The 15,023-nt window shown below is 40.8% G+C and overlaps 1 protein-coding gene across 1 annotated transcript in view; it reads left to right on the top strand.

Moving 5' to 3' along the window:
* The first annotated feature begins 209 nt into the window (after nt 1–209).
* Nucleotides 210–15,023, top strand: part of LOC106748257 (ras-related protein Rab-37-like) — a 163,803-nt gene continuing 148,989 nt past the window's right edge. The window contains exons 1-2 of the mRNA XM_014626606.1: nt 210–708; nt 1,010–1,058. The gene's annotated coding sequence lies outside the window, so the exon portion shown is untranslated. The remainder of the gene's footprint in view (nt 709–1,009; nt 1,059–15,023) is intronic.

Below are 15,023 nucleotides of genomic sequence, written 5' to 3'. Positions count from 1 at the left end.
TCCGCTCGTCTAAAGTGAGGCGTTCTTGAGCATCAAAAATGGCGGACGGTAGATTGTCGCGCGATGATTGTGTCGTTTATTAATGCGTGATATTCGGCTACATTTCGTCGGTCGTATTTGCGTAAATACGCGTGCGTCAATAGACAATTGTCATCACATCGCGTTAATCGGTAAGTGAGGTTACGGTCGACGATCTTCCTGCGAAGATCATCGGATAAACAATGCGCGCGCCGAGTGCGGAGAAAGCGGGTAAACAGTGTAGTCGGCCGTTGAGTCCGCGCGAGCGTCGCGTCAAGTTCACAGCAAGGTCGTTTCGGCTGTCTTACCATAAACACGCGATAACGTCGCGCATTCCTCACTCAACTCTCGTCAAAAGTGAATCACGTCGATATAAGAAATAATGCAGGCATGGGAGCGACTTATTTTTCTTACGTTCTTCATTTATTTCGCGTTTCATCGTTTCGTTTACATTGCTCCGTCATACCGCGTATCTAAGATATCTAAGATAAAACCGTGCCGTGAACATGGGGAGTACCGGATGAAACGTCGCGCGATAATTATATCGGGTTAATTAACGTGCGGTCGTACGCAGTCTGTCAGTCGTCTCGTATTCATATGCGCGTGTCGGTGAAATAAAGTTGGAACATTCCGATGACAATGGACGGGATGCGGGCAGCTGCAATCAGGCCAACGGCGGAGTGGCTGTTGGTGAGTGTTCAGTATCTAGAAATATCTACCGTACTTGCATAATTAATACGTGTAATAGTATTATTTGTAATTGCTATTGTATTGTAATAATGTGATTTAATGAGCGTTCTGTCGTATATTCCATAAATTTACATAATTTTTTGATCGTAGATATAGTCGTGATTCTTGATAGAACTTAGACCTTAGTCTAACTTAACCAATTAGACTTTGGCTTCTAATCTGAGACATAAGAAAACTATTTTATAATCTCTTTTATGTAATATTAATAAATGTATAATTATATGAAATTTTTGTTGGGCAGGAGCAGTTCCTGAGACAGCGACTGCGGTGCGATGACTGCTCAGCGGCCGGTGAATCAATTTATTCATCATTTTATTGTTTTGCGATGATTTGGTATTGTTACAAATTCACGATCGTTCCTTGCTATTTTCGACACGCTCTCATTGCGAATGAGATATAATAGGATTGCGAATGAAAGATAATAGGAAAACATTTAATTTTGGCAGATTCTTATTTTAGTTATTCTCATTTGCTTACTTTATGATTTAACTTTTACATTCATGAATTTTTTTAATTTTCGGGTCTTGTTTATTCAAGCAAAAATATTTCGTTTTATCGGATTAATTAAACTTGTGAAAGCTTTGATGATTAATACGTAACGGTGATTATATGACAATGATTTCTCGTAATCACATATTATCAATCAACAATCTATCGAACCTGCGATATCTTCTTTTCACACTTCAGAAGATACATGGATCTCGAATAACAGATGGATAATGAGGGGGCAGAAAGTGTCGGACAGGTACCATTAGCTTGCACCGCGGGTGCATAATTATATAATTACGGAGTTGGCCTGAATGATGTTTGATTAATAAGAAGACGAAACTGTGTTTATCGCGATACAGGTTGCCGTGCTCGTATCTCGCTGCATTCGCGAATATCTACCATTAGAAAGTTGAGGCGCGCTTTTAAACAGGCTATTGAAATGCGCGATGCGACTTCTTTCGGAGTAACGGATCTTGTTTCACATTTAGAATCCAGCTGCTGGACTATTTTTGGCTAATTGGCAACAAACCGGATGTAGTATGCAATGTATTTTACACATCTAATCGTGCGCGTTGCGTTCCGTAACACTTAGCCGAGATACACACTGAATAAACGAACAAGGGCTCGTAAATTGCGAAATGATGAGTTATAAAATGTATTATATGAAAATTATTTTACCAATTATTATTTTACCGGATATTTCATAAATTTATTATCGAGATAATAAATTAATTTAAAAAAATGTATTTTTATGAAACGCGTGTTACGTAGTAGGGAACTAAAAATGCAGAATGTATTCTACCAAGCATATTGGAAGCGAATCGAGAAAATAGAGAGAGAGGGAGAGAGAGAGAGAGAGAGAGAGAGAGAGAGAGAGAGAGAGAGTGGTACAGTAAATGGCTTCATAGAAAATTTCTACATTTTTGTAGTCTCAGAAGGATACTTAACTTCCAATTTCTGACCTTCTCTACTTCGCTAAATCGTGAGATACGACATAAATACTTAATGAAACACGCTGTTTCCCGACGGCGCCGCGGCAAATCGTTTCGAGTTCGGCTTTTTGTCCGCGTTGGCCGTGTTGGAGAGGGAGAAAAGTAATAGAGCTCAAGACGAGGCGTGGCCACGAGCACGACCCCATAACGTTTCACCGTACCCCTTTAATTTGGCATATAACGCAACTCGATAACGATTCTGTGGCTCTCCCCCACGGGAATCGTTTCTGCGGTGCGTCGTTTCCTCCGGGACCGGATGCGGGACGTGCGTCGATACGTTCGCGTACTTTCACGCGCCGCTCTATCGAGATGTAACGTTAATGAATATCCAACAAGTCCGAATAAACGTAGAAGGTAATGGGGAGAAGGAATATCGCAAGACAATTATCCCTTTTTTTTTTTTAATTGTCGTTTTCTTCCGCGAAATTTAGGTGCAATTTAATGACTTTTTGTTCTCTTTTACAATCCCACATCGTCTTTTTAGTGAACGAGCAAACTTACTATTTCAGAAGACTTATTGTGCTATTAAGGTTACTATAAATTCACCGTCATGTCCATAAAATATTAATTTAACACACTTGTAGCTCTTTACTGATAGGCAAAAGAAAGGTTGCAATTAATATTTATTACGTTGGTATTATCGTACAGTACATTAGAGGAAATCTCAGTTTCCTTTGTATGTAATCAATTTTTAACTGATACGTTAGAGTTCCCGCTTCGTCCCTCTCGCGCCTTCAGTGATTGTCTCATTAAATATCGACGAGCGCAGAATGAACTCCTAGTCGCTAGGGTGCCACCACTTGCCATTGCTACCCCTCGTGATGTTCATTACCGTGCTCATTTTCGCGAAATTTACTAGTAGCATCCGTCAAGAATTTCATGTTTCGATCAAATACCATTTAATTGACACCAACCGGGATTAGTGCTGTGATACAAATTAATTTACAAGTATCAAGTATCCGCAGTTTTTTTTTAACTGTTTGACATTTACACATTTACGAGGAAAAATTTAATTGAAAAATGATGACGAATGATATGAAAATTGTAGCGTGGAACACATGATGTTTCTAACCCTTAAATAAAGTCTCTAGGGTTCCTGAATCCACAGGCTATGGTAGTTTTAAAGCACGTATTATCCACATGCCGCGCTATCGTACCGTTATTCGTTTGCTCATTCTTGCGATTCTTCATATACTACGATTGACTATTTGTTACTTCAGAAAAGGATCATTTTCAGAACTCAGGAGTATATATTTTGCATTCGGGAAAATGAACGTGCTCGTAGATGACTAGGAAAGTTACGGGAAAGGTAGTAATAATAATTTTCAATCACTACGCATTTATGCACTGCAGAAACCACCGTTCTTACATTTAAGTTCAGGATATCTGTTTTCATTAAATCCAATTTCCTCGCTATCGATGAAGTTCCTTGAAATTAATGATGAGTTATCAAGATTCATTACTTTGCAAATTTCAGTGCGAGAAATATCGATATTAGAAAATAAACGTCAGATCGTATTACCATGAACTAAAAGAATAAATGAACGAGCAGGTCGCGAACTTTAGAGATTCATCATCAATTATTTGATTGTTTCTATCTTATCGTAAAGTGATAATGCGAATCAAATGGAGTTCAAGCGAGAAACCCATTTAGTTGACTAAAACAAAATTTTTGTTTAGACGTGGCCAAACAAATGTTTTGGTTCTGAAAATCAAAGTTTGGTTCTCTGAAATGAAAATGAAAAAGGTTTGGTTCGGAGAAACAAATTTTGATTCTCACAATTAAGACGTTTGTTTACTTATATTTAAACAAGAATTTTGTTTAAGTCAACTAAATAGATTTTTCGGTATGATGTACCATCAATAACAAGAGGAATCCGTCGAGAACCTCGTTACCAAACGCCAAATAGCAATTTAATATTAATTCTCGCACGTGTTTACGTATATTCGATAATACCAGTGGCGAAATTATTGAAGCGATTGTATTCAGTCGCGGGCCGCGACAGTTACTTAACTCCGTACACCATCTGTGCCCGAGTCGTGCCATTACAGTAATTAGGGTGCAATTGGGCATAAATCGTCCGGTGCCTTCGGGACGAACGAGCCAGACGGAGAGAAGGCGGGATCACTACTGTCGCGCGGGGGTGGTGGAGAGAGGAAGAAAAAAGCGGGCGGCCGCGTGCGGATATACGCGTGCTCGTGCGTGCGTGCGTAGCCGATGCCAATGCGTGTCGACATGACACGCGCGTGCACGCGTGCGTAAACTTCTCCGCCCTTTTCTCTCTCCTTCCCTTCCTTACTCTCTCTCTCTCTCTCTTTCTTTCTCTCTTCTCTTACTGTTTACCTACATGTTCTATATTCGTGCACTGCTGAAGACGCTTTCGTATCACCATTACTGCAACGCCTGCCTTAGGCTGCTTATTTTTTTCTATAAAAATATATTTTAATATCGTATATATTATTGGGGAGATAAATTCTATAAATTGCAAATATTTTCGAGTAATTTATAACAGTCAATAAGTTACGCCGTTATGATCTTTTTAAAATTATATTTTCTCTGGGAACATTTTGTCAAAAGTTAATATTTTGTGGTTAGTAGTCGTTTTTTTTTTTTTCTTATAGCGGAGAAAAAGATCAATTTTACGAGAAAACAGGAATGTTTTTGGAAATTTCGAAATCTCAAGTTTCTATATAAAACCTATGGGCTTTTTTTTTATTTTACTGCGCATTCAACATATTCTTGAATTCCGCGAATTCTTTTGTAATATTTTTCACATATGTAATTTTGAGTAAAGGATATAATTTTGGAGGATATAAATTCGATGTAAAACACGATGAAATATGACGAATATACTCGATTGTATTTCAATGTATATTTTTTTTTATTCTTCTTCCCCTCTTGTGCCCTTTTGTCACACACGTACACATGCAATCCCTCTTTCTCTCTGCAGAACATACAATTTCCAGGAAAATGTGCGTTCCGTTAGATGGAACGATTCAACAGGTGATACTTGACTGTATGTGCGGCACACCGTTGTGTCTCGATTGTTCAAAGTCGCGATGTTTCATGACTTCTCGAAGTTTTGTGAATTTAAATTATTTTTTATTAAATCTCCATTATATATCGGTGACGTCTGAAAGATATATCATTGACGCAGTATAACAAAGCCAAATCATCGCATAATAATTTAAGAACAAGTGATTAATGTAAAACGTAATCGATTTACATTAATTATTGATATAGTATGTTAGTATTAAGAAAAGTGCAGGACGGTTCCAACTCACGATTTTAATGTAATTATATGTATACTCTCTTCACATATAATTGTCACTATTTGATATTAATCTTATCGAATTATACTTTTATAATGTGTAGTAAACGCATTTACGATTTAGAATAATTCAAGCAGTCACGGCACATTAAGTATGATATTTGAGGCATAGTAAAACGCGTTAAAGTTTAATGCTGCATATTCTCTCATTTTCTGTCGCTTCTCAAACGAGGGTGTTTAAGCATGAGCAAATAAATCTTGCCAGCCCCTTTCTGTTACGCGTTTTACGAGTTTCCGCTCTTTGTTGCTATGATAATGAATGCTATTAATTTGAGTGCCGCACTATTAACGCTTGCTCGATGCTTCTCGAGCTAACGACAAATTCCTCTTAATTCAAGCAGCTTATTGACATAAATCTTTTTGTTAGTCGTGAAAAGAGAACGAATGCAATCGGTTATTCACGGCTTGGCGAGATCATAGAAGAAGATCGTTCTCGCGTTTCGGCACACGAGGCACTCTTGATTTCAAGATGATTCAATTCAGCTCGCGGTTTACGACGATGTTGCGTCTTGCGTCCGAGAAAACGCGTGTCCGCGTCGAGCACTTGAAGACCCCGTCTTGTCTATGAGCGGCAGCGTGAAACTAGTTCATGACGTTTATTAGACAGAAAGCGCTCGCTCGAAATTTACACGATGTCGCGCCGCTCGGCGGGATTCATCCGTAGCGAAAGTTTTATGACGAAGCGTAAAATGTGAGTTACAGGCCAGATAATCGGACAGTAAACTTCTTTTTGTCGGTCGGACCTACCACGTTTAGGCGGTCGTGTGAGCCGTCCGGGACAGTTACGGAATTACGGAACGATGCCGGTGTAAATAAATTTATTATCTAGGAACCCTTCTGCACAATCTTTACCTGATATTCTGGGCACATCGTTCGGAGATTTTCTCAACTGCCGGCGGTATGCGAAACCATTTTCTCTTGCTTATGAAGGCCATTGTCGGGCTCTAAAATGAACAACGCGATTCATGCGTTACGTTTGCGAAAAAGAAACTGTTATAGAGCTTCTTGACGCTATCTTTGATAAAAATTGATGTGTATTAACAGGTTGTTTATGAGAGAGTTTTACTAATTATACTTTATGTGCCATAACACTTTTGCGATTTTGCGTTATCTCAAAACCATGTGTATCTTTAGTGATCTTGCGAAGTTTTGGGAAATTTTCATAGTTGTTTTTGGGTGGGATAAACGTTTATAAAACATTTAAAAAAGAAGAAGAATACGTTAAAAAGCTCAATTAATTTCCGTCTTAGGTAACAGCGAACTAGAAGTTTCGCTTCCCAATTTTTTTCCACTGTAATATATTCTTAGCAGAAAAAAGGTATATATTTCACAATGCATCCTGTGTATATTTATAAAACTTGTATAGCTGAAGTTTTTATGTATGTCAAGAACGTTAAGAGTTACATTTCCAACGTGAGTTGCAAAAAATGTGAATTCTAAATCTGTTTCTCTCAGAAACTCCTTTCACAAAACGTCTTTGATCTGTAATATTATATTTTTAGAACAGTTTTTCAAAATTAAAACAAGTTAAGACCTTTTTTATGGGGCAAGTAATTAATTTACATAATTTACATAAAATTAAAGCACACCATCATTTATAATTCTGGAAATTTTAACGCATACTGCAACATATGCGTCCATTTACAATTCTATTATATTTCATCGTCAGTCTTAGGCCTGGGACATAATACGTTGTATGTCATTGTCGGATGTCGGACGTAACCGATAGTCCAAAGAACTCGTTTCTCGAAAAGTAAATTTTCTCATTGGACCATCGGCTGTATTCCAACATCTGACAGTAACATATGACCTATTGTGTGTTCCAAGTCTTAGACTGTTTTTCCGCCCGTCGTAGGCCGAAAACCCCAGGTATTTTCTGTTTTTGAAAGAGATAACCGTGATAAATCGACAACTGAATTTTCCACGAATCTTTTTTTGTATCTTGAAACCTACTCTTAAACGGTTGATTCCAAAATTTGGGTGTCGGGGTCAACGAATTGATAAGAGTCGGCGTTTTCATTATGCGTTGTTTTCGACTTGCTAGGGATCCGTGCGAGAGAAAAAGAGGGAGTGAGAAAGAGAGAGAAAGAAAGTATCGGTATATCGGCGGCGGTATTGGTAATCGCTAGCAGGAGCGGTACAGCACGGCGAGGAAATGAGGGAGCGAGAGAACGGGGTGCGAGTAGGAAAGAAGGAGAGCGAGAGAGAGAGAGAGAGACGGAGGGCTCTGTAGTTATGGGAGTCGCTATAGAGCGAAGTAAGCATTGTAAATCAATATCCCGACGGCTGACGGCGCTTCGAACGCGCCCCGTGTCCCAGCATGCCAATATATCGGAACATACCCTCCATCGCTGCCAGAATATAGCGAAGATACGAGGGGGAGAAGAGTGGTTAAAAAAGGGTGATTGCGTATTGTTTTCTTTTGACACGTAAGTGCCCCCTCTCGCGTTTATCCTCGTAATTCTCATTTATACGAATGATTGATGCCAGAATTGCGTATCCATTTTCTTCTCGGATATCGGAACGAAATTAATGTGGGTCAAGAGTAATTTTTACACTTTCATTACGGTTTTATTTACGTCATTATTCTTGAAAGGATAAAATTAAAATTAGATTCGTATGCCAGCTTGTATTTAATATTCTTGGTTTTAAATAGAAGACCAGTTTCAAGTTATTAAATCCGACGGCCTAATTTGTAAATTTTAATAAACGCAAAAAATATGTGTGAATGCTAGGATTCGGTCCAGTGAACCGAATCGTTACACCCCTTAAGACTTAAGTATGATATTAATATATTTATTAACCAAGGAAAGAATACGGTGCGTGAAAGGTATAATTGGTAAATTATACGGCCCGATTAAATGGATCGGTTGAATTACGTCGTTATTGGATATATTGGATATATGATAATCGCGTGTATCGGGTGTTTCGCAAAATTCATTCTCTTGCATCTTCCGCCATCATCGGCTTGCTTCGCGTCCTCATCGGACAGCATTTCGAGACTCGTAATCACGAGTTATTAAACGCTCGTAACTGGAACGCGGCGCGGCCGAGGAACGTCTCGATTTACATGACACGCCGCGCCCCTCTGCGTCGCAATTTCGCGCATTAACGACGATACCATCGAATTTCCTAGCGGTCTTATCGTTCGAGATCTTCGCGAGGGTGCGCGTCTTTTCTCTCGCTCGTTCGTTTTCTCTCTTTCTCTTTCTCTCCCTCTCTCTGTCTGTCTCTCTTTCTTTCGGCTCTCTCATACGATGAGCGGCGCGATAAAAAGTTTTCTTCGAGGAACACCGCTTCGCTTCCGGGGCCAGGTGCGCGCGCTCCACGTAAAACCGCTTCTACGGGTCCTGCCGATCACGTCGCGATCATTACTCGTCCTGGCACGGGTCAAAAATTCAGCACTCGAGCCTTCGGTGCCTTGAGATGAGCACGATGTTGTTGCTGGCGTCTCGAGAGCAGGTGGAGCTATTTGGAGAACAGCCCACTCAAGGGCCCACCGTTTGATCCCTGTCTCTTTCTCTCACTCTTTCCCTGTCTCTCTTGTTCCCCGACCTCCCCCTCGCTACGCTCTTTCTCCCTTGTACCTTTTCATTCTCTGTTCATCTCTGTCCGCCTCTATTTCTCTCCGTCTGTCTCGTTCTCCTTCGCTCGGCTGGTTCCTTCGTAAGCGGCGGAGGTCCGCAAGCTCGGCAACGTTGGGACCAGGCGACGAGGAAGGACCATCTGGTTCTATATATCCTCACGCCAGCTGCGATGATCCTGTCGACGGCTTTCAAAAATATACGAAGGTCACGCTGGATTACCCGGAGGAAAAACGTGACGGTTCCCTGTAATTGTAGTCTGTTTCCTTCTCCTTGTCGAATTCCTTCGTTTCCAAGTGAAGTTTTCGTCTTTAGCGACGACGACATTCGACACGCAGCCGACGAAATTCCTCATTTATTTCTTCGCTTTCTCTCTCTCTCTCTCTCTCTCTTGCTGTTTTTAAGATTGATATTTTATTATTCTTAGTTAGTTAATTTTATTAACTTAGTCACGGTCAACAATGTCAGAAAACCACCGCAATGGACTATGTATGCTAAGTATGCACGGAAAAATGGTGCTCGCGGAAAGGAAGAAGGTGGAAGAAATACTAAAACAATTGATTGAAAATCCGCGGAGACCGGCTTTAATATAAGTATATTTTATATAAAGATAAGTCTTTGCTCCTACGGAGAAAAAATTTTGCTGGAATAGCAGATTGTTTGTTGATATAGTGACGGCAAAGAAATTTGTTACATAGAAAAAATAATTTTGCTGTTATAGCAAAACATTGTTACGACAACGATAAAATTGTTAGTTGGAACGACCAAAATTTAATACCTTCGAAAAATCTTTTTGCTGTCACTATATTAACAAACAAAACTGTCCCAGCAAAATTGTTTCTCCATGTCTCCCTCCCTCCCTCCCCCAACTGAAATCCTGGCTACACCGAAGGTTTGCGTTTATCTCGCTACCTTAACCCGCGTGTTATTTCCTAGCATGGAGTTCATAATAGCACCGTGGGTGTTCTCCATCCTATAATCAATCCACTCATTCAACGGGTACAACAATGAACGCAGCGTTAGCCTTACGAATCTTATTAGCCTATATTCGATCGGCATGTAATCGACGCGATCGCACCGGATCGTAGCAGATCTCCAAGATTTTTTCGCGGGCGCGACCTCGACGTCCATTTTGAAAGGCACGCACCTTATCTGCCGACTTGTGTCACAATCGTCTCACGCTTATATTGCAGATAAGAGTAAACGCACTCGCGATCGCCTGCGTCACTCGTCGCCGGATGTCGTATGGATGTAATTAGTGTTTGCTAGAAAACTCGCGCTGCAGGCTTATCAGTAATCAAGGACGCGGCCGAGCCGACCGGCTACCGACGATCGACAAATAAGTTCCTCTCGGCGATAAGAGGATCATTAGCGGTGTCTGTCGGTTACCTTTAGACCTCACTTATCGATAGCGATATGGGTTCCTTCATTCGCCGCGACTTTCACGATTGTACCTCCGTAAATTGCAACGATAAATCGAGTTACGTCGCGCGTAGAGATAACCGGGACGTATATTAAAGGCGATTTAGGTTCCGAACCACAGATTTGAAGCCGCAGTTGCGAGACGAAGATTCGTACAGATGAAAGAATCGTGCGATAAAAAAGAGTTATAAATCATACTAACAGAAAGAGCCTATCCTGAGTCGAAATGTTGGTCCTATGTTAAACCTTTAATTCCGTAACATAGGGGCTAAAAATAGAAAAAATAGGTTCAACTTCAATTCTAATAACATAATATAATTCTTATTTTGACACTGATGATATCTTAAATTTTCATTTTCGCTTAAAGACTAAGACTTAAAGCATAAAATATTGTCTTAAACCGATAAGTCAACTATTCTGCTTAAATCATAACTATAAGACAGTTTATAAGACAGTTATCGCCAATGTTGAACTCCTGGCTGTTTTCTCAGTCTCCCGATGCTTGAACTCGTCTTGCGATATTACACAATTTCGAGTTCAGCCTTTAAATGGTCGTAGATGAGCTTAATAGGTAATGAAACAATGACGAGTCATGTTTTCTGGTTTCGTCTCCGCTTGGTTTTATTCTAATGCGCAGACTTGTGACGGGCGTTAGTATGATGGATGTGTTATCGTGATGCGTCTTAGAGCCGCGATCTGCTAATGATTATCGCGCTCTAGCTGCGACCCTCGTCCCCCTTTTTCTGTGTCACTGTCGTCCATCGTGTCTCGCCTGCCACAGCCTCCGTTTGCCGGATTAATCAACCTCGAGCTAAAAGCGACTGAGAAGAAGTCCGAAGCACGGCGATCGCGGCTTCATGCCGTGATGAGAGGGAGAGAGAGAGAGAGAGAGATGGCCGACGACAACATTGAGGAGGCGGCGACGGGAAAGGAAAGAGCTAGAAGGCGAGAGAGAGAGAGAGAGAGAGAAGAGAGCGACTCGCTTCAAGGCGATTTGCTATTTTAACTAGCACGTCGTCTGCGTAGAGTCTAGATTATTTGATCGGAATTCCAGAGCTCCTAAGGCGCTAGAAATCCATCGAGAGATAATGGATAGCAAAATAAAATGGTTAATTAAATCGATAAATTCTACTGTACTGGAGTATAATTTATTTAAAGAAGTGCGAGAAGTAATATACTGTGTATGAAGAGAAGAATTTCTAATTATTAAAGATTTATTGTCGATCACCAGTGAGAATATAGTAAAATAGTTGTCAAGTGAAAGGACATTGAAGCTCGGGAGAAAAAAGAATTGGAAAAGTAACTGTGTATCGTAGTTGTTCTTCAAAGGGTTACAATCTGTCGATACGATGATTATTATTGTCGTAGTCTGACAGTTGTTTTCATGCAAAACTTGCGATGAATTTTGACGAGGTTTCTCTTTCTCTCGTATCTCCGTTTGTGGCCCGTTTCGATTCATACACACACACACACACACACACGCGTGCGCTTTTCCATCGCGGGAAAATACGGTGAAATTTTCGCGCGAGTGGCACCTGCCGAGTTTTTAATTTGTATAGAACGCGCGGCCCCGATACACACGGATGTCGAGCGCAGCGAGTTGTCGAAAAAAATCAATTAGTTTTCATATGGTGCCGGACAACGTATTACACCGTGTGGAACGGTGTGTGAATACACGATAAACGAATGGAACGACTATTATAAATATAAATTGTCGGGAGCAGGCAAAAATAATTTTGTTATTTTTATCGACTTTTCCCCGACGGTTCTCTATACATTGGTTTTACATTAATTTTTCTTCGTCATAACGGCTGTTAAATTCTTAGAACTGGTTTTTTTTTGTCGAATCAACGTTCATATTCGACTATTGTCTTAGTAAAATTGAACAGTATACACGAATAACCGTGCGGTGAGGAAGAATGAATGAATGAGACGCTCTCATATATTTCGCTAATCAAAACAACGGAAGAACTTTTCAATCTGCGTAGAACCTTCCACGAAGGTCAAATCCACCACCTGTTGCACGATCGAGCAAAAATCACGCATGAGAGGAGATTAAGTCTTACCGCTGTGAATTCATAAGAATATTATCCCTGCGGTAGGGCGAGTCTCTCGTGTACTTTGCGCGCGCGCGTTCGATTTATTAAAAACAATAAATCTCACGAAACGATTACTCTCAATTTGTTCCAGCATTTCGTTCTTACGGTAAATAAGGTAAATTATTGCAACATTAGAGACAAATATCCGTAATGCGCAAAATCTTTGAGTAATTTATAACAAATGTTATATTTTTCCTTCTCCGCCAATCTTCGCATTTTAACTACAAAGAAGCGAAATTTATGCGAGTATCGTTTAAAGTCGAAGAACTGGAGATGAATTCTCCGAGATAAGGGATGTTGTCGTCGGCTGGATTTGGGAAAGGGCGTGTTTTCTCTCGACCGATGGAAGGCCGCAGCGGTCCGACTGCGTGCCAGGATTAGCCGCATAGACGTAACTTTCCAGGAAACTATTACGATAGAGAGCCAGGGTACCGTAGCCTAAATTGCTGCGTTCGTGGCTCCAGAGGCGATCGATCGTATCTATAGCATGGTACGCTGCTGCGGCCTTGCCTGGGTGTATTACACTCACATTCAAGAGAGAACGAGAGGCCGGCGCGAAAACAGAGAACGCGAGATCGACGGCACGTGCCTTTTCTTACAGCAATAATATCGGGCTTAAAAGATTTCGGCTGCTTCCGAATGCGCAGTTCGCATTACGGATATTCAAATGATTTTTTTATCGGGATTTTAAGGACGTCGTAAGGCTTAGTGTCGTATTTTCAGTACCGCATCAATCCTACACATTTATTTCACTATTTAAGTAATAAATGTTAATTTGAAACGAAGTTGACACACACACACACACACACACACACACACACACACACACACAACATTACAAATGGGAAAATTTATTATGTTTTATTTTTTTTATTAACGTTATATTTGTGCATAAAAATCTCATTTTTAGTTTAGAAGATGTTAACAACAGAAATTAAAAATAGCACCTTAATCTCAAGAAATACGTACAAAAAGTCTCAATTTTAGTTGCAAATGTCTTGGCTCTCGAAGAATCGATCTTTTCAATTGTATGAGCAGTTAGATATTTAATATTTCAATTTATAAATGGTGCAAATTTCATCAAACTCATTTCACCTTACAACCTCCTTAACACGTTGACTGCCAACTACGAGATATCTCGTAGGTTGTTTACTTGCCCAGGACGCCAAGTACGAGTTATCTCGTCGCTTCATTACTTGATTAAATCAAATTGGCTTCTTAGACCAGAATCGTGAAAAGTTCCGTGGCAGTCAACGTGTTAAAATATATCCATTCCTATTTAGTGAATTTAAAATATCTTACTTCAATTGTGTACGAAAAATAATTCGACACCAAATCAGACTCCAATTCAGTGATATTGCAGCTAAAAAATTCCGCCTCCAAGCGCGAGCATCGAAATATTATATTGTTATTTCGCACCGCGTCTCTTTAAAAGGCGCTCGTCCCCTTTTCGCCTTTAAAAGCACGGACGGAAATCACATAATTAAATAAATTAATCTCTTTCTCTCGGGCTCCTTGCGATCTGATAATTGAAAAGAGAATGGATAAGAGGGTCAATGCAGTCAAGGGACAAGCGGCGTCGATTTAATTTTCAGATGGCTCGTCGTCTTTTCCCTCGCAAACCCACGCCTCGCATTCCATCTCGAATGAATGTACAAGACATCCCTCGACCTTTCTAACATAATATTTTCGAGATTGCGAGATGGTTCTACCGAGATTTCTACACGTGTACGATATCGCGCAACTTTCTCAGGTACGACGGCGAATCTACCTGTTCGAAGGAACTTCTTCGATGACTTACGACCGCCGCGCCTATCAGTCCCCCGTTTCCGATCGCGCGTTCGTCGCGCAAAAGTCGCTCGTTAACGCTTCGCGAACACACGTTTGCAGAATGTATTTATCTAAAGCACCGTGATCGTAAACGCGACTCCGTCCCGGGCGTCCGCGCAACCGGCCATTAGCGGTCGATAAATCGCGACGGTGAGAGAAGCGCGCGAAATGTTAAACGTTGATTAAGATTTCCTCGGCGAATAAATCCGACGGTCGGATACTTCGCACCTGTCGCACCGATCGGCGATTGATCGGCGTTACCGTTCGGGCCCCGTAAGTGATTCGGGGCACACGATTGCGATAATAAAAGAGACTACTTCTCCGGATACTCTCGCGCGCGCGGTAGTAATAGCAAAGAAAATATTGTGGTGTACGGCCGCGGAGAACGGAGTATAACCCTTAATTTCCATCAGGCGGTGCACGCGCTTATTAACGAAACCACTGTCTCGTCAGACGCGCAGAGACGCAGAGAGAGAGAGAGAGAGAGAGCGGTTTGCCTGGTGCTTT

The sequence above is a fragment of the Dinoponera quadriceps genome, unplaced genomic scaffold (assembly GCF_001313825.1).
Source record: "Dinoponera quadriceps isolate SergipeBrazil2010 unplaced genomic scaffold, ASM131382v1 scaffold2600, whole genome shotgun sequence".
Lineage (NCBI taxonomy): Eukaryota > Metazoa > Arthropoda > Insecta > Hymenoptera > Formicidae > Dinoponera > Dinoponera quadriceps.
The sequence above is the reverse complement of the archived record's forward strand: the minus strand, read 5'-3'. Positions and strand labels throughout refer to the sequence as shown.